This window comes from Pan troglodytes, chromosome 2, assembly GCF_028858775.2.
Source record: "Pan troglodytes isolate AG18354 chromosome 2, NHGRI_mPanTro3-v2.0_pri, whole genome shotgun sequence".
Taxonomy (NCBI): domain Eukaryota; kingdom Metazoa; phylum Chordata; class Mammalia; order Primates; family Hominidae; genus Pan; species Pan troglodytes.
In genome coordinates, this window is record NC_086015.1 from 156,664,709 (window position 1) to 156,688,057 (window position 23,349).

General features: G+C 37.1%; 2 long non-coding RNA genes and 1 other non-coding gene across 5 annotated transcripts in view; 1 reads left to right on the forward strand and 2 right to left on the reverse strand.

Annotated features, from left to right (window-relative positions):
* The window catches only part of LOC104005809 (uncharacterized), a 557,346-nt gene that overhangs the window by 82,509 nt on the left and 451,488 nt on the right, over nucleotides 1-23,349 (reverse strand). The window lies entirely within an intron of this gene.
* LINC02877 (long intergenic non-protein coding RNA 2877) overlaps nucleotides 1-23,349 on the forward strand; it is a 111,914-nt gene that overhangs the window by 70,696 nt on the left and 17,869 nt on the right. The gene's annotated exons all lie outside the window — the stretch shown is intronic.
* On the reverse strand, nucleotides 4,815-4,920 carry LOC112208758 (U6 spliceosomal RNA). Its single transcript, XR_002943333.1, has one exon. It is a non-coding gene; the product is annotated as a U6 spliceosomal RNA (small nuclear RNA).

Below are 23,349 nucleotides of genomic sequence, written 5' to 3' on the forward strand. Positions count from 1 at the left end.
AAAGTATAAACCAGCCTCCTAGTAAGCAGCTGTGATATTACCACTTATTGGGACCACTTCGTCACAGTCTATCTATCTGTCAGAGGTAACTGATTGAACATTTCTTTACTCCATAATTAATTATTAGATGCTGGGGGAAGAAAAGATTATGATAGGCTTTGAGTGTTAGAAAATAAGAAAGCCTATGGTCCCTTTTCTCAGAGTCACAGATTGAAGGGGTGAAATAAAGCATTTGATTTCATTTGGACACTCTTGAGATAGCAGAAAGCTAACTTTTTGTTCTGAGTTATCTTACTCTTTTTCATGGCCAGGATCTAGAGGCCTTTCATTTCCAGGGAAATTCTGAAATACCAAGCCCTGAGTTTTGTGTGACATTCAAGCTTTGAATATCTTATGTGTGCTTATCAGAGTCAAGAGGTGCTTTTCATGGTATTTAGAAGTCCTTAGCCCAAATTTTTCTGTCTTTTTTCTTCTGCCTAAGATGAAGAATAGCCTTATTTGGTATTCTGAGGTTTGACATTGCTCATTACACTTTTTCTTCTGTTGTGTGGCCAATTACAAGCTTGCCTCAAGCCCAAGAATTGTAGGTGTCAGTTGTATTGAGAACAGTTGTAGGGAAAATTGCATAATGTAGGAAAGCAGACAATAGGGGCTGAGTGGCCAGAGCCCCAGCTTTATCTCTGTTCTATCACTTGCTGATTGGGTGGTTTGGGGAATAACACTTCAATTCTCTGAGACCCAGTGTCCTCATTTGTAAAATGAGGAATTTGGACCAGATCATTTCAAAGGTACCTGTAGGCACAAACATGGAACATTATTCTAGAAGCTAAAAATTAGAAAATTTGTTCTCACTTCATATCACCTACCGGTATCACAAACAATAGGCAGAGAGAGAAGAATATTCCTTTTTAAATTAACAATAAGAATTGAATCTAAACAAATCTTTTGTTTCTTTCTTTACACAAAGAAATTTTCAATCATTCCATTATTTTCTTCATGTTATGTTTTCCTTGACATCTGAATCTTTTCCAGGATTGACAAAACACTATCACACCTATTTCTGAAATAATTTGGTGAGTTTTTCAATTGTTTCCATTCCATAAGATGCCATGAGTAGAGTAATTTTCAAATTTGCAAAGGTGGAGAGATAAGTACAATATGCAAAGTAACCTACCAAGGTAAGTGAAAGGCATAAATTGAAAAACCAAAGTAACAAACATTATAAACATAAAAGATACACTGACCTAAATTAAAACAAGGTAGAACATTTTGTGGATTGGATTTCCATTAAGCTCATAAACAACTTTCTTTAATTTTTGTTGGAGCAAAACATAGGTGTACTGCTAGGCTATTCTTATAGTACTACTCAAGTTATTAAAATCTAATGAATGTTACAACAACTTTGGAAAAGGAGAAGTGAACAAACCCTTGTTTTTCTTAACCTCCTTAAGCTTCACTTGACTTCTCTGCAAGATAAAAATACTGCTACCTACCTCATGGCTTGTTAGAAGGACTGAATGTGATAATGCAAGTAAAGTCCTCTACTTGGTACGCATTAATGGCTTATAAGTTTTCTGAGCTGGTCTTGATACTTGTTGCTATATGTACTTTATTTCTTTTCATTCTACAAATGATATTTTGAGTAATATTTTAGATTTTTTTTTTTTTTTTTTTTGCACAGGAGAAAAAAATAGAATCAGAGAACTGAAGGTTCTTATTCAACGTCACAAAATACAAGGTGGTTAAGGTTGGAATTATAATCATCCTAAGGTCTACATGGCTTTTAGGCACTTGATTTTCTTGGGACCCAATCCAAATGCATAAGCCTTAAAATGGTTGTTTTGGCCGGCCGCGGTGGCTCACACCTGTAATCCCAGCACTTTGGGAGGCTGAGGCGGGCTGATCACCTAAGGTTGGGAGTTCGAGACCAGCCTGACCAACATGGAGAAACCCCGTCTCTACTAAAAATATAAAATTCACCGGGCGTGGCGGTGCATGCCTGTAATCCCAGCTACTTGGGAAGCTGAGGCAGGAGAATCACTTGAACCCGGGAGGCAGAGGTTGCAGTGAGCCGAGATAGTGCCAATGCACTCCAGCCTGGGCAACAAAAGTGAAACTCTTTCTCAAAAAAAAAAAAAAAAAAAAGCCTTGTTTTAAGTTCATAGGAGAATATTGACTTGGTAAGTCTGCATGAAGAAATAATATTATTAGTTTTCATGTATAGAAAAGTAACTACAATTTATCGTGATTTTAAAAATTAACTGAGCCTTAAGTATCAAAATGAATGTTAGTTTTTAAAGTGATCTTTTTGGGAGGCTTTCTTGAGTACTCTTTCCATTGTCCAGAGTATTTTGAGATTGCCAACTCAAATAGTGACACTAGTCAACTGGTTTGATTATTTGAGTCACATCTCTTATTTTATTTTTAAAGAAAATGTTGTTTTAACCAATTTGTTTATTTACTATATTAGCTTCTGGCTCTTTCCAAAGAATAAAATCATCCCCAAAAGGATCGAAACTCTTTGATCTTAAATCTATTAAAAAGAATACAGGTAGGCTTGAAATATGTCTAGATGTATGGATCCTAATATTATTTTAAGTAATGACACACTTTGGAATACAGTCATGGTCACTTAATAAGAACTTGCTCTGAGAAATGTGTCATTAGGCAGTTTCATCATTGTGCAAACATCATACACTGTACTTATACAACCTATGTGGTATAGTGCGCCACACACCAAAGCTATATGGTATTGCCTGTTGCTCCTAGGTTACAGGCCTGTATAGCATGTTACTGTACTGAATGCTGTAGGCAACTGTAACACAGTAATAAGTGAGGCATATCTTGGAGACATTGTTGGTTCAGTCCAGACCACCACAGTAAAGCGAATAAAGCAAGTCACAAAAATTTTTTGGTTTCCCAATGCATATAAGTTATGTTTACCCTATACGATAGTTTATTAGGTATGCAACAGCATTATGTCTAAAACAATAATAAATATGCATTAATTTAAAAATACTTCTTTGCAAAAAAATTGCTAAGGAACATCGGAACCTTCAGTAAGTCATAATCTTTTGGCTCGTGGTGGCTCTTGCCTCGACTGAGATGGCTGTTGACTGATTAAGGTGGTGAAAGATTTCTCTGAGCATGAGATGTTGTTTGACAGCATTTTACCCACAGTAGAACTTCTTTCAAAATTAGAATCAATCCTCTCAAATCCTGCCACTACTTTGTCAACTAAATTTACATAGTAGTCTAAATTCTTGGGGGTCATTTCAACAACTTTTACAACATCTTCACCAGGACTAATTTCCATCTCAAGAAATAACTTTTTTGGCTCATCCGTAAGAAGCAACTCCTCATCCATTCAAGTTTTATCATGAGATCCAATCACATCTTTAAGATCCACATTTAATTCTAGTTGTCTTGCTGTTTCCACCACATCTGCAGTTACTTTCTGCACTGAAGTCTTAAATCCCTGAAAGCTATCCATGACAGCTGAAATCAAATTTTTCTAAATTCCTGTTAATTTTACATTTTTACCCCCTTCCATGAATCACAAGTATTCTTAATGGCATATAGAATGGTGAATCCTTTGCAGAAGGCTTTCAACTTACTTTTGCCAAGATCCATCAGAAGAATCACCATCTATGGCAACTGTAGCCTTACTACATGTTCTTTTCTTTCCTTCCTTCTTTCCTTCCTTCCTTCCTTCCTTTCCTTCCTTCCTTCCTTTCCTTCCTTCCTTCCTTCCTTCCTCTCCCCTTCCCCTTCCCCTCCCCTTCCCCTTCCCTTCGAGTCTTGCTCTGTTGCCCAAGTTGGAGTGCAGTGGCATGATCTTGGCTCACTGAAATCTCCGCTTCCCAGGTTCAGGCTATTCTCATGCCTCAGCCTCCCGAGTAGCTGGGATTACAGGCATGTGCCATCATGCCCAACTAATTCTTGTATTTTTAGTAGAGATGGAGTTTCACCATGTTGCAACACTATTCTCGAACTCCTGGCCTCAAGTGATTTTTCTGCCTTGGCCTCTGAAAGTGCTGGGATTACATGTGTGAGCCACCCCATCTGGCCACTAAATGTATTTCTTAAACCATAAGACTTAAAAGTCAAAATTACTCATTGATTCATAGGCTGCAGAATGGTTGCTATGCTAGCAGACATCAAAACAGCACTTATATCCTTGTATATCTCCATAAGACCTCTTGGGAGACCAGGTGTATTGTTAATGAGCAGTAATATTTTTAAAGAAATCTCAACAGTGGGCTTAAAATGTTCAGTAAACCATGCTATAAACAGATGTGCTGTCATCCAGGCTTTGATAATCAATTTACAGAGCACAAGCAGGATAGATTTAACATAATTCCTAAGGGCCCTAAAATTTTCAGAATGATAACTGAGCATTGGCTTCCACTTAAAGTCACCAGCTACATTAGCCACTAGCCACTGACAAGACAGTCTGTCATTGGAAGCTTTTAAACTAGGTGTTTAGTGTAGACACTTTCATCACTTACCTTAGCTAGATCTTCTGGATAACATGCTGCAGCTTCTACATCAGCACTTGATGCTTCCCCTTGCACTTTTATTTTATACAGATGGTTTCTTTTCTTAACCCTTATGAACCAAACTCTGTTAGCTTCTAACTTTTTTTCTGAAGCTTCTTCACCTCTCTCATCCTTTATAGAATTGAAGAGAGTTAGAGACTTGCTCTGGATTAGGGTTTGGCTTAATGAAATATTGTAGCTGGTTTGATCTTCTATCCATATCAACAATAGGGCTGTTTTACTTTCTTATTATTCTTTTTTTATTTATTTTACAAAAGTATGGAATGCTTCACGAATTTGCGTGTCATTGTTACCCAGGGACCATGCTAATCATCTGTATCGTTCCACATTTTAGGATATGTGCTGCTGAAGCGAGCACACTTTCCTATTATTCTTTTGTTCACTGAAGTAGCACTTTTAATTTCTTTCAACAGCTTTTCCTTGCATTTACAACTTGGCTAACTGTATGGCAAAGAGGCTGAGCTTTCGGCCTGTCTTGGCTCTCAATATGCCTTCCTCACTAATCTTCATCATTTCTAGATTTTTATTTAGAGTGAGAGATGTGTGACTCTTCCTTTCCCTTGAACAATTAGAGGAAATTGTAGGGTTTTAATGGACCTAATTTCAAAATTATTGTGTCTTAGGGAATAGGGAGGCCCATGGAGAGGAAAAGAGATGTGGGAACAGCCAGTCAGTGGAGCAGTTGCAACACACACATTTATCAATTAAGTTTTTCATCTTATTTTATTTTTATCATGCATTATTATGGTTTTTAAAATTTATTTTTCCATAAGTTATTACCATTTTATTTATTTATTTTTCCATAAGTTATTGGAATAGCAGTGGTATCTGGTTACATGAATAAATTCTTTAGTGATGATTTGTGAGATTTCAGTGCACCCGTCACCCTAGCAGGTGTACATATACACTGCACCCTATTTGTAGCCTTTTATCTCTCGCCCTTGCCTCTCTTCTCTACAACTCCCCAAAGTCCATTGTATCATTCTTATGCCTTTGCATCCTCATAGCTTAGCTCCCACATATCAGTGAGAACATACGATGTTTGCTTTTCCATTCCTGAGTTACTTCACTTAGAAGAACAGTCTCCAATCTCATCCAGGTCACTGCAAATGCTGTTAATTCATTCTTTTTTATGGCTGAGTAGTATTCTGTTATATATATGGAATACTTCACCATGTTGCAAGGCTGGTCTCGAACTCCTGGCCTCAAGTGATCTACCTACCTTGGCCTCCCAAAGTGCTGGAACTACAGGTGTGAGCCTGGTATATCTATCTATCTAACTATATCTATCTGTCTATCTATCTATCTATCTATCTATATATCTATCAATCAATCATCTATCTATCTACCACCACAGTTTCTTTATCCACTCGTTGATTGATGGGCATTTGGGTTGGTTCCACGATTTTGCTATTGTGAATTGTGTGCAAGTATCTTTTTCAAATAATGACTTCTTTTCCTCTGGGTAGATACCCAGTAGTGGGATTGCTGAGTCAAATGGTAGTTCTACTTTTAGTTCTTTAAGGAATCTCCACACAGTTTCCCATAGTGGCTGTACTAGTTTACATTCCCACCAGCAGTGTAGAAATGCTCCCTGTTTACCACATCTATGCCAGCATCTACTTTTTTTAATTTTTTGATTATGGCTATTCCCACGACATTCTGCTAGCCTAGAGGTCTTAGTTGCAGAGGGAAGTACACTGCCACCAAGAGACACAACAATGATTCCATTAAACTGGAAGTTAAGATTGCCACCTGGACACTTTGGGATCTTCCTACCTTTAAGTCAACAGGCTAAGAGGGGAGTTACAGTGTTGGCTGGAATGACTGACCCAGACTATCAAGATAAAATCAGTCTACTACTACACAAGGGAGGTAAGGAAGAGTATGCATGGAATACAGCAGATCCCTTGCTGTCTCTTAGTATTACCATGCCCTGTGATTAAGGTCAATGGGAAACTACAACAACTCAATCCAGGCAGGACTACAAATGACCTAGATCCTTCAGGAATGAAGGTTTGGGTCACCCCACTAGGAAAAAAAACACGACCTGCTGAGGTGCTTGCTGAAGGCAAAGGGAATGCAGAACGGGTAGTAGAAGAAGGTAGTCATCAATACCAGCTAAGTGACCTAAATGAGGACTGTAATTGTCTTGAGTATTTCCTCCTTCTTTTGTTAAAAACATGTCTGTGCATATATACACTTGTACTAAGAAAATATCTTCATTTTATTTTTTTCCTATATTATGTGACATGAGATTTATTAACTTCATATCAGAATTTAAGTATTGTTAATTTTATGTAGTAGCATTTGGATTGGGGATTTGTGTATTTCTGGTTGTACAAAGGATAGCTGTTACATGTTAGGCATAATTATTACCTTATTATTGTCTTTATTGGAAGATTCTGATCTCAGGAGTTGTGTATGGGTTCAAGTTGACAAGGTGTGGACTTGTGATGTTTGATACTGAATGTCAACTTGACTAAAGGATGCAAAGTATTGATTCTGTGTGTGTCTGTGAGGGTGCTGCCAAAAGGGATTAACATTTGAATTAGTGGGCTAGGAAAGGCATACCCACCCATAATCTGGGTGGGCACCATCTAATCAGCTGCCAGGGTGGCCAGAATAAAAAGCATGCAGAAAAACCTGAGGAGACTAGACTGGCTTAGCATCCCAGCCTACATCTTTCTCATGCTTGATGTTTCCTGCCCTCAAACATGGGACTCCAAGTTCTTTGGCTTTGGAACTTGGACTGGCTTCCTTGCTCTCAGCTGGCAGATGACCTATTGTGGGACCTTGGAATCATATGAGTTAATACTCCTTATTAAACTCCCCTTTATATATATATATATATATATATATATATATGGGAGTTTATATATATCCTATTAGGTCTGTCCCTCTAGAGAATACTGACTAACACAAGGATCCATTTCATTCTCCTACATGTGGCTTGCCAATTATCCCAGCCCCATTTGTTGTATAGGGTATCCTTTCCCCACTTTTTGTTTCTGTTTGGTTTGTCAAAGATCAATTGAGTGTAAGTATTTGGCTTTATTTCTTGGTCCTCTATTCTGTTCCATTGGTCTATGTGCCTATTTTTATACCAGTAACATGCTGTGTTGGTGACTATAACCTTGTAGTATAGTCTGAAGTTGGGTAATGCGATGCCTCCAGATTTGTTCTTTTTGCTTAGTCTTGCTTTGGCTATGTGGGCTTTTTGGTTCCATATAAATTTTAGGATTTGTTTTTTTTAGTTCTGTGAAGAATGATGATGGTATTTTGATAGGAATTGCATTGAATTTGTAGATTGCTTTTAACAGTATGGTCATTTTCAATATATTGTTTCCACCCATCGATGATCATGGGATGTGTTTCCATATGTTCATGTCATCTATAATTTCTTTCAGCTGTGTAGTTTTCCTTGTAGAGATCTTTCACCTCCTTGGGTAGGTATATTCCTAATAATTTTTTTTTTTTTGGTGCAGCTGTGTAAAAGGGGTTGAGTTCTTGATTTGATTCTCAGCTTGTTCACTGTTGGTGGATAGCAGTGCTACTGATTTGTGTACATTAATTTTGTACCCAGAAGCTTTACTGAACTCATTTATCAGTTCTAGGAGCTTTTTGGATGAGTCTTTAGGGTTTTCTGGCTATGTGTTCATATCATTGGCAAACATCACAGTTTGACATTCTGTTTCCTATTTGGATGTTCTTTATTTCTTTCTCTTGTATGACAGCTCTGGCTAGGACTTCCAGTGCTATTTTGAATAGAAGTGGTAAAAGCAGGTATTTTTGTCTTATTTCAGTCCTCAGGGAATGGTTTCAACTTTTCCCCATTCAGTATAATGTTGACTGTGGGTTTGTCATGGATGGCTTTTATTACCTTAAGGTATGTCTCTTCTATGCCGATTTTGCTGAGGTTTTTAATCATAAAGGATACTGGATTATGTCAAATGCTTTTTCTGTGTCTATTGAGATGATCATGTGATTTTTGTTTTTAATTCTATTCATGTGCTATATCACATTTATTGACTTGCATATGTTAAACCGTCCCTGCATCCCTGGTATGAAACACACCTGATCATGGTGGATTATCTTTTAATATGCTGTGAGATTTGGTAAGCTAGTGTTTTGTTGAGAATTTTTGCATCTATGTTTATCAGGATATTAGTCTGTAGTTTTCTTTCTTTCTTTTTTTTTTTAATTTTGTTACGTCCTTTCCTGGTTTTGGTATTAGGGTGATACGGGCTTCATAGAATGATTTAGAGAGGATTTACTTTTTCTCTATCCTGTGGAATAGTGTCAATCGGATTGGTACCAATTCTTCTTTTAATGTCTGATAGAATTCAGCTGTGAATTTGTCTGGTCTTGGAATTTTTTTGTTGGCATTTTAAAAAAGTTACCATTTCAATCTTGCTGCTTGTTATTGGTCTGCTCAGAGTTTCTATTTTTTCCTGGTTTAATCTAGGAGGGTTGTATATTTCTAGAAGGTTATCCATCTCCTCTAGGTTTTCTACTTTGTCTTCATAAAGGTATTCATAGTAGCCTTGAATGATCTTTTGCATTTCTGTGTTATTGGTTGTAATATCTCCCATCTTGTTTCTAATTGAGCTTATTTGGATATTCTTTCTTCTTGGCTAATCTTGCTAATGGTCTATCAATTTTATTTATCTTTTCAAAGAACCAGCCTTTTGTTTCATTTGTCTTTTGTGTTTTTTTGTTTCAAATTCATTTAGTTCTGCTGCACTGATCTTTGTTATTTCTTTTCTTCTGCTGGGTTTGTTTTGTTTTTGTTTCTGTAGTTCCTTAAGGTGTGAACCTAGATCATCTAGTTGTGCTCTTTCAGATTTTTTGATGTGGGCCTTTAAGGCTATGAACTTTCCTCTTAGCACTGCTTTTGCTGTATCCCAAAGTTTTTCTTTTTTTTTTTAGACAAAGTCTTGCTCTGTTGACAGGCTGGAGTGCAGTGGTGTGATCTCGGCTCACTGCTACCTCCACCTCCCAGGTTCAAGCGATTCTCCAGGCTCCGCTTTCTGAGTAGCTGGGACTACAGGTGCACACCACCACACCTGGCTAATTTTTTGTATTTTAGTAGAGATGGGGTTTCACCATGTTGGCCAGGATGGTCTTGATCTCCTGACCTCGTGATCCGCCCACCTTGGCCTCCCAAAGTGCTGGGATTACAGGTGTGAGCTGCTTGCTGCACCTGCCCTCCCAGAGGTTTTGATAGGTTGTGTCACTATTATCATTCAGTTCAAAAAAAAATTTTGTTTTTTTGAGATGGAGTCTCGCTTTGTCACCCAGGCTAGATTGCAGTGGTGCGATCTCAGCTCACTGAAAACTCCACCTCCTGGGTTCACGCCATTCTCCTGCCTCAGCCTCCCGAGTAGCAGGGACTACAGGTGCCCGCCACCATGCCCAGCTAATTTTTTGTATTTTTAGTAGAGATGGGGTTTCACTGTGTTAGCCAGGATGGTCTCGATCTCCTGACCTTGTGATCTGCCTGCCTCAGCCTCCCAAAGTGCTGGGATTACAGGTGTGAGCCACCGCGCCTGGCCAGTTCAAAGAATTTTTTAATTTCCATCTTGATTTCATTGTTGACCCAATGATCATTCAGGAGCAGATTATTTAATTTCCATGTATTTGTATAGTCTTGAGAGTTCCTTTTGGAGTTAACTTCCAATTTTATTCCACTGTGGTTTGAGAGAGTACTTGATATAATTTTGATTTCCTTGAAATTTATTGAGACTTTTTAATGACCTATTATATGTCTATCTTGGAGAATGTTCCATGTACTAATGGATAGAATGTACATCAGTGCAAAAATCCTCAATAAAATACTGGCAAACCAAATCCAGCAGCACATCAAAAAGCTTACCCACCATGATCAAGTGACCTTCATCCCTGGGATGCAAGGCTGGTTCAACATATGCAAATCAATAAATGTAATCCAGCACATAAACAGAACCAACGACAAAAACCATGATTATCTCAATAGATGGAGAAAAGGCCTTTGACAAAATTCAACAGCCCTTCAGGCTAAAAACTCCCAATAAATTAGGTATTGATGGGACGTATCTCAAAATGATAAGAGCTATCTGTGACAAACCCACAGCCAACATCATACTGAATGGGCAAAAACTGGAAGCATTCCCTTTGAAAAATGGCACAAGACAGGGATGCCCTCTCTCACCACTCCTATTCAACATAGTGTTGGAAGTTCTGGCCAGGGTAATGAGGCAAGAGAAGGAAATAAAGGGTATTCAATTAGGAAAAGAGGAAGTTAAATTGTCCCTGTTTGCAGATGACATGACTGTATATCTAGAAAACCCCATCATCTCAGCTCAAAATCTCCTTAAGCTGATAGGCAACTTCAGCAAAGTCTCAGGATACAAAATCAATGTGCAACAATCACAAGCATTCTTATACACCAATAACAGACAAACAGAGAGCCAAATCATGAGTGAACTCCCATTCACAATTGCTTCAAAGAGAATAAAATACGTAGGAATTCAACTTACAAGGGATGTGAAGGACCTCTTCAAGGAGAACTACAAACCACTGCTCAAAGAAATAAAAGAGGATACAAACAAATGCAAGAACATTCCATGCTCATGGGTAGGAAGAATCAATATTGTGAAAATGGCCATACTGCCCAAGGTAATTTATAGATTCAGTGCCATCAAGCTACCAATGACTTTCTTCACAGAATTGGAAAAAACTACTTTAAAGTTCATATGGAACCAAAAAAGAGCCTGCACTGACAAGTAAATCCTAAGCCAAAAGAACAAAGCTGGAGGCATCACGCTACCTGACTTCAAACTATACTACAAGGCTACAGTAACCAAAACAGCATGGTACTGGTACCAAAACAGAGATATAGATCAATGGAACAGAACAGAGCCCTCAGAAATAACGCTGCATATCTACAACTATCTGATCTTTGACAAACCTGAGAGAAACAAGCAATGGGGAAAGGATTCCCTATTTAATATATGGTGCTGGGAAAACTGGCTAGCCATATGTAGAAAGCTGAAACTAGATCCCTTCCTTACACCTTATACAAAAATTAATTCAAGATGGATTAAAGACTTAAACGTTAGACCTAAAACCATAAAAACCCTAGAAGAAAACTGAGGCAATACCATTCAGGACATAGGCATGGGCAAGGACTTCATGTCTAAAACACCAAAAGCAATGGCAACAAAAGCCAAAATTGACAAATGGGATCTAATTAAACTAACGAGCTTCTGCACAGCAAAAGAAACTACCATCAGAGTGAACAGGCAACCTACAGAATGGGAAAAAATTTTTGCAATCTACTCATCTGATGAAGGGCTAATATCCAGAATCTACAATGAACTCAAACAAATTTACAAGAAAAGAACAAACAACCCCATCAAAAAGTGGGCGAAGGACACGAACAGACACTTCTCAAAAGAAGACACTTAGGCAGCCAAAAGACACATGAAAAAATGCTCACCATCACTGGCCATCAGAGAAATGCAAATCAAAACCACAATGAGATACCATCTCACACCAGTTAGAATGGCAATCATGAAAAAGTCAGGAAACAACAGGTGCTGGAGAGGATGTGGAGAAATAGGAACACTTTTACACTGTTGGTGGGACTGTACACTAGTTCAACCATTGTGGAAGTTAGTATGGCCATCATTAAAATGTCAGGAAACAACAGGTGCTGGAGAGGATGTGGAGAAATAGGAACACTTTTACACTGTTGGTGGGACTGTAAACTAGTTCAACCATTGTGGAAGTCAGTGTGGTGATTCCTCAGGGATCTAGAACTATAAATACCATTTGACCCAGCAATCGCATTAGTGGGTATATACCCAAAGGATTATAAATCATGCTGCTATAAAGACACATGCACACGTATGTTTATTGCAGCACTATTCACAATAGCAAAGACTTGGAACCAAGCCAAATGTCCAACAATGATAGACTGGATTAAGAAAATGTGGCACATATACACCATGGAATACTATGCAGCCACAAAAAAGGATAAGTTCATGTCCTTTGTAGGGACATGGATGAAGCTGGAAACCATCATTCTCAGCAAACTATTGCAAGGACAAAAAAAACAAACACCGCATGTTCTCACTGATAGGTGGGAATTGAACAATGAGAACACATGGACACAGGAAGGGGAATATCATACACCGGGGCCTGTTGTGGGGTGGGGGGAGGGGGGAGGGATAACATTAGGAGATATACCTAATGTTAAATGACGAGTTAATGGGTGCAGCACACCAACATGGCACATGTATACATATGTAACTAACTTGCACGTTGTGCACATGTACCCTAAAACTTAAAGTATAAAAAAAAGAAAAGAATGTATATTCTGCAGTCCTTCAGTAGAATGTTCTGTAAATATCTGTTAAGCCCATTTGTTCTAGAATATATTTTAAGTTCATTATTTCTTTGTTGACTTTCTGTTTTCACCACCTGTCTAATGCTCTCTGTGGAGTATTAAAGTCCTCCACTATCATTGTGTTGCCATCTGTCTCATTTGTTAGGTCTAGTAGTAACTGCATTATAAATTTGGAAAGTCCAGTGTGAGGTGCATATATATTTGGGATTGTGATATTTTCCTGTGGACTATTTCTTTTATTATTATATAATGTCCCTCTTTGCCTTTTTTTTAACTGTTGTTGCTTTGAAGTCTGTTTTGTCTGATATAAGAATAGCTACTCCTGCTTGCTTTTGGTGTCCATTTGCAAGGAATATCTTTTCCCACTCCTTTACCTTAAGTTTATGTGAGTCCTTATGTGTTAGGTGAATTTCTTAAAGACAGCAGATACTTGGTTGGTGGATTTTCATCCATTCTGCCATCTGTATCTTTTAATTGGCGAATTTAGATCATTCACATTCAATATTAGTATTGAGACGTTAGGTATTGCTTTATTCATCCTGCTAGTTGTTGCTTGAATACCTTTTTCTTTTAAATTGTGTTATAGTTTTGTAGGTCCTGTGAGATTTATGCTTTAATGAGGTTCTATTTTGGTGTATTTTAGGTCTTATTTCAAGATTTACAACTCCTTTTCGCATTTCTTGTAGTGCTGGCTTGGTAGTAGCATATTCGCTCAGCATTTGTTTGTCTGAAAACCATCCTTCATTTATGAAGCTTAGTTTCACTGGATACAAATTTCTTGGCTGATAATTATTTTGTTTAAGGGGGCTAAAGATAGGACCTCAATCCTTTCTGGCTTGTATTCTGCTGAGAAATTTGCTGTTAATCTAATAGGTTTTTCTTTTTAGGTTATCTGATCCTTTTGCCTCACAGCTCTTAAGATTCTTTCCCTTGTCTTGACTTTAGGTAACCTGAAAACTGTGTGCCCAGGTGATAATCTTTTCATGATCAATTTCCTGGATGTTTTTTGAGCTTCTTGTATTTTAATGTCTAGATCTCTAGAAAGACCAGGAAAGTTTTCCTTGATTATTCCCTTTAATAAGTTTTCCAACCTTTTAGATTTCTCTTCTTCCCCAGGAACATCTATTATTATGTTTGGTTGTTTAACATAATCTTAAATTTCTTGGAGGCTTTGTTCATTTAAAAAATTTTTTTTCTTTTCTTTGTCAGATTGGGTTAATTTGAAAGCCTTGTCTTCAAACTCTGAAGTTCTTTCTCATACTTGTTCTAGTCTATTGTTGAAACATTCTAATGTATTTTTTATTTCTCTAAGTGTGTCTTTCATTTCCAGAAGTTGTGGGGGGTTTTCTGGTTGCTGTTTGTTTGTTTTTACTTTATGATATCTATTTCTCTGGAGAGTTTTTTATTTATATTCTATATTGTTTTTTAAACTTCTTTTAAGTTGATTTTTACCTTTCTCTTGTACCTTCTTGAGTAGCTTTACAATTAACCATCTGAATTCTTTATCTGGCAACTCAGAGATTTATTCTTGGTTTAAATCCATTCCTGGAGAGCTAGTGTGATCTTTTGGAGAATGTTAAGGAATCTTGCTTTTTTATATTACCAGAATTACTTTTCTGGTTCCTTCTCATTTGGGTAGACTTTCAGTGGAAAGACCTGGAACTCAAAGGCTTCTGTTCAGATTCTTTCGTCCCATGGGTTGATTCTTTGATGTGGCACTCTCCCCCTTCCCCTACGAATTGGGCTTCCTGAGAGTGAGACTGCAGTGATTGCTATTGACCCACTGGGGCCATTGGTCCTGGGCTGGTGCTGGGGAATGTCTGCAAAGAGTCCTGTGATGTGATCTGTCTTCAGGTCTCCCAGACATGGATACAAGCACCTGCTCTGCTGGAGGTGGCAGGGAAGTGAAATGGAATCTGTGGGAGTCCTTGGATGTAGTTTTGTTTAGTGTGCTAGTTTTCTCAAATGCTGATTATGCTAGCAGTAAAGTTGTCACGGGGATAGACTCAAGAACTCTGGATAGTCAGGATGTTGTAGGTACTGAAATTAGCTGTTGTTTTCTGCTTATTTGAAAGAGGGCTGTTCTGTTATATACAACGATTCAGGCAAATAGTTTTCTTATATGTGTGTATGTGTATATATTAATACATATTTGTATATATATACATATAATAATATATAAATATATATATTATACATACACTTATATATATACACATATAGGAAAACTATTTGTATATATATTTTTATATATATATAGTTTGATGTGTCTTTGTCTGGCTTCAGTATCAGGCTAGTTAGTGCTGACTTCATAGAATATATATATATATTTATATATATACACACACACATAAGAAAACTATTTGTATATATATATTTTTATATATATAAATATATATATAGTTTGATGTGTCTTTGTCTGGCTTCAGTATCAAGCTAGTTAGTGCTGACTTCATAGAATAAGTTTGGAATTAGTCCCTTCTGTTGTATTTTTTAGAATAATTTCATTAGGACTGTTATTTGTTTTTCTTTAATCATTTGGTAAAATTCAACAGTGAAGCCATTAGTTTCTAGGCCTTTCTTTGATGGGAGACTTTTTACTAGGCTTCAATCATGTTACCTGCTGTTGGTTTGTTCAGGCTTTTTATTTCTTCATGGTTCAATATTGGTAAGTCATATATATTTAGAAATTTATCCATTTCTTCTGGGTTTCCCAATTTATTGTCATATAATTGCTCATAGTAGCCCCTAACCATCCTTTGAATTTCTGTGATATCAGTTGTAATGTCTCCTTTTTTGTCTCTGATTTTATTTATTTGGGTCTTCTGTCTTTTCTTCTTATTCTGGCTAAAGAGTTGTCAATTCTGTTGATCTTTTCAAAAAGCAGTTGTTTGTTTCATTGAACCTTTGCATTCCTTTATTTCAATTATATTCATTTCTGCTCTGATCTTCTTATTTCTTCTACTAATTTTGGTTTTGCTTGCTCTTGCTTTTCTAGTTCTTGAAGATGCATTGTTAGGTTGTTAATTTGACATTTTTCTACTTATTTGATGTAGGCACTTATAGCTATAAACTTACCTCTGAGCATTCATTTCACTGTATCTGATAGATTTTGGTATATTTTGTCTTCATTATCATTTATTTAGATAAATTTTTCCATTTTCATCTTGATTTCTTCATTGACACACTGGTCATTCAGGAACATATTGTTTAGTTTCCATATGTTCATAGAATTCTAAAATTGTTTTTATTATTGATTTCATTTATTCCACTGTGGCTAGAGGAGATAATTGGTATTATTTCTTTGAATGTTTTAAAATTTATTTTTTACCTAACATATGGTCTGTCCTTGAGAGTAATTCATGCATTGAGAAGAATGTGTATTCTTCAGCCACTGGATGAAATGATTTGTAAATATTTGCTGGGTCAATTTGTTCTGTAGTACACATTAAGTCTGATGTTTCTTTGTTGATTGGGGTCAATCTCTCTGTTTATTTCTAATAATATTTGCTTTATATATCTGAGTGCTCCAGTGTTGGTGCATATATATTTACAACTGTTACATCCTTTTGCTGAATTTACCCTTTTATTATTATATAATAATCTTCTTTGTCTCTTCTTATAGTTTCTGTCTCGAAATCTATCTTGTCTGATATACGTATAGCTACTCCTATTATTTTTTGGTTGCCATTTGCATGTAATATCCTTTTCCATCCCTTTATTTTTAGTCTATGTGCATCTTTATAGGTAAAGTGTGTTTCTTGTAGGCAACAGATCATTGAGTCTTGGTGTTTCATCCATTCAGCCACTTTGACTTTTGATTTCAGAGGTTAGTCTGTTTACATTCAATGTTACTACCGATCGATAAGGAGTTTTGCCATTGTCTTATTTGTTTTCGAGTTGTTTTGTGGTCTTCTCTTTCTTCCTTTTTAAACTTTTTTGTTAAAAACTAAGACACAAACATATACATTATCCCAGGCCTACACAGGGTCAGAATCATTGATATCACTGTCTTCCACATCCACATCTTGTCCCACTGGAAGGTTTTCAGGAGCAATAACACGCATGGAGCTGTCATCTCTTATGGTAACAATGCCTTCTTCTGGAATACACCCTGAAAAACCTGAGGCTGTTTTACACTTAACATACATATATATATATATACACATATATATGTATGTAATATACATATATATGAATTAGTATACTCTTAAATGAATAAAATGTACAGTAAATACATAAACAAGTTACATAGTCATTATACTGTCATCAAGTATTATGTAATAATTACATGTGATAGGCTTTTATATGACTGGCATGCAGGTTTCTTTACGCCAGCTTCACTGCAAACACATGAGTAATGTGTTGTACTATGATGTTAAGGTGGCTACAATGTCACTAGGTGGTAGGAATCTTTCAGCTCTATTATAATCTTATGGGGTCAACATCATATATGCAGTTTGTCCCTGACTGATACATGGTTGTGATTTATGACTATATGTATTAAGTTGATGCAAAAGTAATTGCAGTTTCTGCCATTACTTTTAAGTTCCTTTTCACCTCTTTCCTCTCTCATGCTGTTTAGTTTGAAAATAACATATCATTGAGTTTAAACACTCTGAACTAGCATATTTGTTGAAAATTTTGATTTATCTAAAAAAAATTTATTGAATGCCTACTAATTGTCAGGCATTTCTCTGAGTTCTTGGGAAACAACAGTAAACAAAACAGATCTCTAACCTGTGATGTTTACATATACGTGCTTACAAACATTATATATATTCACAAATAAATATAACAAATATCTAAATTATGTATAATGTTGGAAAATGATAAGTACTGTAGGAAAAACAGAAAAGACAGAGCCATTTCATATGGGAAGCGGAGGCAGATTACAATTTTATATAAAGTGATTAGGACAGACTTCATTAAGAAGGTATTAGTTTTGCAAAATTCAAAGAAGGAAGAAAATTAGTCAAGAGGATACCTAGAGGAAGATGGTCTCAGGAAGCCAAAATAACTTGTACAAAGACCCTGAGTTGTAAGTACACTGGTGCTGTTGAGACGGAGTAAGGAGACCAGTGTAGTTAGAAAAGTGTAAGTGAGGTATAGAGAACCAGGAAAAAAAAAGTCAGAGAAGAAAGGGCTGATCATCCTGGCCTTGGAAGCCAGTATAAGGAGTCAAGCTTTCATTCTTAGTGAAACGGAAGCCATTGCTGTGCTTTGAGCAGTGATGTGACATTATCAGTCTAGTCTTTTAGAAGGATTTCTCTGGCTGCTTCATTGAGAATAGAAAATAGGGGCAAAGAGACAAACAGGGAGACCAGTGTGGAGGCAAGACATGATGAAACAGGGTGGTAGCAGTGATGGTGGTGAGAAGTGGTCAGGTATATAAATTTATGCCTTTTATACAGTTTTTTCACTGCAATCAGACTTTCTAGAAAGTATGCAGACCATGTCTCTTTTGACCACAGTTGTTTCCCTGAGTTCCTGGTACAAGAGCCGATAAATAGTAAGAACTTAATAATATTATATTTTGGATATAAAATAAGGTTTTAGAAAAAAACTAGCTATTGGCCTGGCACGGTGGCTCATGCCTATAATCCCAGCATTTTGGGAGGCGGGAGGATCACGAGGTTAGGAGATCGAGACCATCCTGGCTAACACGGTGAAACCCTGTCTCTACTAAAAAATACAAAAAAAATTAGCTGGGCGCGGTGGCGGGTGCCTGTAGTCCCAGCTACTCAGGAGGCTGAGGCAGGAGAATGGCGCGAAACCGGGAGGTGGAGCTTGCAGTGAGCTGAGATGGTGCCACTGCACTCTAGCCTGGGAGACAGAGCAAGACTCCAAAAAAAAAAAAAAAAAAAAAAAAAGAAAAAAGAAAAAGAAAAAAACTAGCTATTACTTGTCAAGTATATGATCTTACTATTTTATACAAATTTCTGATGTAAACCTCAGCACAACCCTGTGCAGTTAGTACTATTATTATCTCCACTTTACTGATGAGGTAGCTGAAGCACAGAATGGTTACAAACTTACCTAACCTAGTCAGTGGCAGAGCCGAGACTTTAGGTCATCTGATTGCAGGATATCTGTTCTTAACACCATGCAGCACTGCTTTAAAGAACTGTAAGTCATAATTCACTATAATTCATGGATTCAAAAATATGAGATTTTATGCTTGGTATCTGTTCATTTTCATAACTGCAGAAACATGATAGGTAAGGTACACAGAGACACTAAGATAAAATGTACTTTCTTTGTGAAATTAAATCACCCACACTAAGAAAACCTAAAATGTGCCATAAAAAGAAGCAAATTGTTGGTGATAGCATTTGAAATTGTACCTTTTATTTTTATTCAGTCTGGAATATGTTGGAGTAGAAAATGTACCATGAGCAATTTGTTGCCTGAAACACTAAAATGGCTTTCTGGCAAACTAAGATAATACATCTTCTCGTGTAAATTTTATTTGAATGCATAGAATTCTTGCATTTAAACTTAGTAATGCTACATTTTTCCAACTCTGTTAGTGGTGCATTTTTAAGATATATGACTAAAGAATCCAATTATACACTTCAGGGCACAATGAACAGCCAGAAAAGGGCTTTATTTAGAAATGCTGCAGACCTTACTTTTAAACCTCTAAAAGGAAAAAAATAAAGCCACACAATTGAGGATTAATGAACCATATGCAAAATTTAGTGAATAATTTATTTAGCAAAATAGAGTACATGAAAGAGGTATGTGAAAAATTAGCACTGTCATTTCTGGAGTGTTTAATATTGTAGTAAAATTGAAATACAAAAAAAAGGATGTACAGTTGGTTATTAAGAGAGATAATTTTATCAGTGGAGAGTAATGATCCAAACATGCTGATGTGTTTTCGATGGCACAGAGCTGTCATGAACTTCCCCAGGTCTATAGAATATTAAGAAATTCCTAGTAAAAAAGCTCCTTTGTCTAGAAATCAAGTTAAAAATATACACATGCCTTAAAAGACACATGTAGAGAACCTATTAATGTTTGAGAGTTTCAATTTTCTGATTTTTAAAATATACATCTTTTCACAAGCACCCTGTATAGTCAGAAATATAAATGTGCCTTGCATTACCAATTAGATGACATCCTGAAAATGTGTCTCAAGAGAACACATTTTTCCCATTGTTCTATTATAACAGATTTATGTTTAAAATATAAGAAACAATTCCCTCAAAATACTTCTGTGCATGGTTCATCTATTGTCCCAAATAATTCAGCAAAAAAAGAAATCATGGTAGTCAAATATCACTTTTTTGGGGTATACTTATTAAAACAAAGTGAACTTTACGCAAAAAGTACATCAGCCACAGGAACATCAAATATTAAGATTTGCTTGACACTTAAGATGAAAATCAGAAATCTGCTACCCAGAAATCATGAAAATTTGCTTTCACATACTGCCTGATTAAATACTTTATTCGAAAGAAGACAGCTACATAAGTTGTTAGGAATGACTTCCAGACTTAAGTTGAACACATTCACAAATATTCCTTGACTATATTATTTGTACCAAGAAATATTCAAGGCTGTGAGTTGAGGAATTTAAAGATTCCTTCCTTCTTTGAGTTTATTCAGTTAAGCAATATATATTTTGCCTAGGCACTTTTCCAGGACTGAGGCTATAGCAGTACATAAGATAAAGTACCTGGCCTCAAATAGTTGGAGTTGGCGAGAAACAAGCAATCAAATAAATAAATATGTATTGGTAACATGAATTTCAGGTGGTGAAAAGTACAACGATGAAAAATACAGCAACTCCATGGGAGAGTGCCAGCGACAGAGGGGTCTCTATTGTAGATGTGACTTGCAGAAAGGACCTCGCTGAGGATGTCATTTTCACTAAGACCCCAGTGAATTTCATGTGTAAGACAAGGGAAAATACAAGAGAAAAAAGCGTTGCAACGCTGAGGCAGGAATCTGTTTGGCATGCCTAGGCCCAGCAAGAAGGCCAATGTGACTGGAACAGAATGAGGCAGAAAATGAATAGAAAGTCTGTGAGGCTGGAGAAGTCACTGGGAGCCAGATTATATAGCATAATGGTAAAAATTTTAGATTTTGCTCTGAACGTGATGAAAAGCTGTTGGCAGTTTGACTGTAGGGACTGACTCTGTCTTATGTTTTATGAGATCACTTAGGTTGGAATATATTTTTACGGTAGAGTCAACAGTGCTTGTTGATAAATTGAAGTGAGGTCTGCAAGAAAAAGAGGAATCAGGGCCGGGTGCGGTAGCTCACCCCTGTAATCCCAGCACTTTGGGAGGCCAAGGCAGGGGGATCACGAGGTCAGGAGATTGAGACCATCCTGGCTAACACGGTGAAACCCCGTCTGTACTAAAAATACAAAAAAAAAAAAAAATTAGCCGGGTTTTGTGGCGGGCACCTGTAGTCCCAGCTACTCGGGAGGCTGAGGCAGGAGAATGGCGTGAACCCGGGAGGCGGAGCTTGCAGTGAGCCGAGATTGCACCACTGCACTCCAGCCTGGGCGACAGAGCGAGACCCCGTCTCAAAAAAAAAAAAAAAGAGGAATCAAGGGTAATGCCTATGATGTTTTTCTGAGCAACTTGTTGATTCCGAATACACATACTGAGATGGAGAGCACTTCAAGAGTTGCGGCTTTGGTTAAGAAGATCAGGAGTTCATTTGCAATGTACTTAATTTGAGTTGCCTATTAGACATTAAAATAGAGATGTATGTCAAGGAAGTAACGATATATCTGGATTTTCTGAGATAGCTACAGATATACATTAGGAAATCGTAAGCATAAGCATGGTATTTAAAGCCTTAATATAGAAGGAAATTTCCCCAGGAAATCAGTGCAGATAAACAAGGTTTAGAAGTTTGAGATCTCAATGTTCAATGAGAAAGGAATGTGAGGTCAAAACAGCTAATGTGGTAGGAAGAGAACTAGGAAAATACTCGTGGATGTTGAAGGTTGTTCTAATTATCTATTGATGCATAACAAATGATCCAAAAATTTAGTAGCATAAAACAATGCCTATTTTATGTGTTTATGATTCTGTGGCTCAGCAATTCAGGCAGGAAGATGTAGGCATGGTTTGTTATGTGTGGAACCTCAGCTGAGGTGGCCCAAATAAGTAAGATGGCTGGGTCACAAATCTAGGGCCTTAGTTCTTCTATACCCAGTCTCTCAGCATATTAGTTTGGACTCCATTACAGCATGGAGCTCTCAGGGTAGTCAAATGCCTTATGGGGGTGGTTTAGGATTCTGAGAGGCCAAAGCAGAAGTTGCCGTTCTCTTAAATGTTGGCCCAAACTGGCACAGAGTCCCTCCTGCCATAACTTACTGGTCAAATCATAATTAACATTCAGCCCATATTTGATTGTAGGAGAAACAGACCACACCTGATCATCTTTAATTTTCCTTGTCCATCTCTCCCACAGTGGTTAACTATTAAAAATTAGTCAGTTTACAGTGCAATCACCAGTAAGATAGCAGTATATACAAAGTAGTTGGGACAGAGAGGGCTGTGTCTGGAGGATTAGGAGAAAGCATGACAGAAGAGCTTCATTTGGGTTTTAAAGACTAGATGGAGTTTGCTGGATGGAACAGCAGTAGCAGCGTATACAAATGCAAAGCTTCATGGAAGAGTACGCTGTGCTAAGGGAAGGCAAATGTGCCTGCAGTGTGACCAAGCTAGAAAGAAGAAACTTATCCAATAGCCACTGGATGTCATTGGAAAGTTTTACTACAAAATTCCTCCTGTCAGTGTGTGGGATCAATGAGTATGAAAAGAATAGACGTTAAAAAATCATATAGGATCATATTGCAATTACAGTTTGGGAAAAAATTGTCTGATTAAGTTATGGTTAGTGGGAATCAATAGGAGGGGAAAGACTTCAGAGGACTCAGCAAATATAGGATGGAATAATGAGTTGCATTTATTTACTTATCCAATCTTTGTTAACACTTCCTAGAAGCCTGGCACTGAATTAGGATTTAGAGAAACAAAAATGAATGGTGCAGTTCCTACCCCAGAGGGGCTCACAGTCTTGTGAGTCTGATTTTGCCTTGGGTTTAGAAAGGACTGTGGAACATCTCAGAGCCTCTCGGTAGGAGCAGAAAAGCTACTTGGGAGTACAGATGCATGTATGTGATCTGTAGAAGCTAGTCAGGATCCAACTTGCATTTACTACATTTCCATGGATGTTCAGTTGCCATCTTCTGCCTACTCCTGAGCTTTCATCCAAGAGAAATCAGTGTTTGCTTTACAAGGTAAAACATTGATTTAGCCTTCAGCCTAGGCATTCTCTGCTTATTGAGCCCCATAGGCAACTTCATATCTACACTTTCATCCTGTCTCTTTCAACTCTACTCTTTAAAGAAAGAAC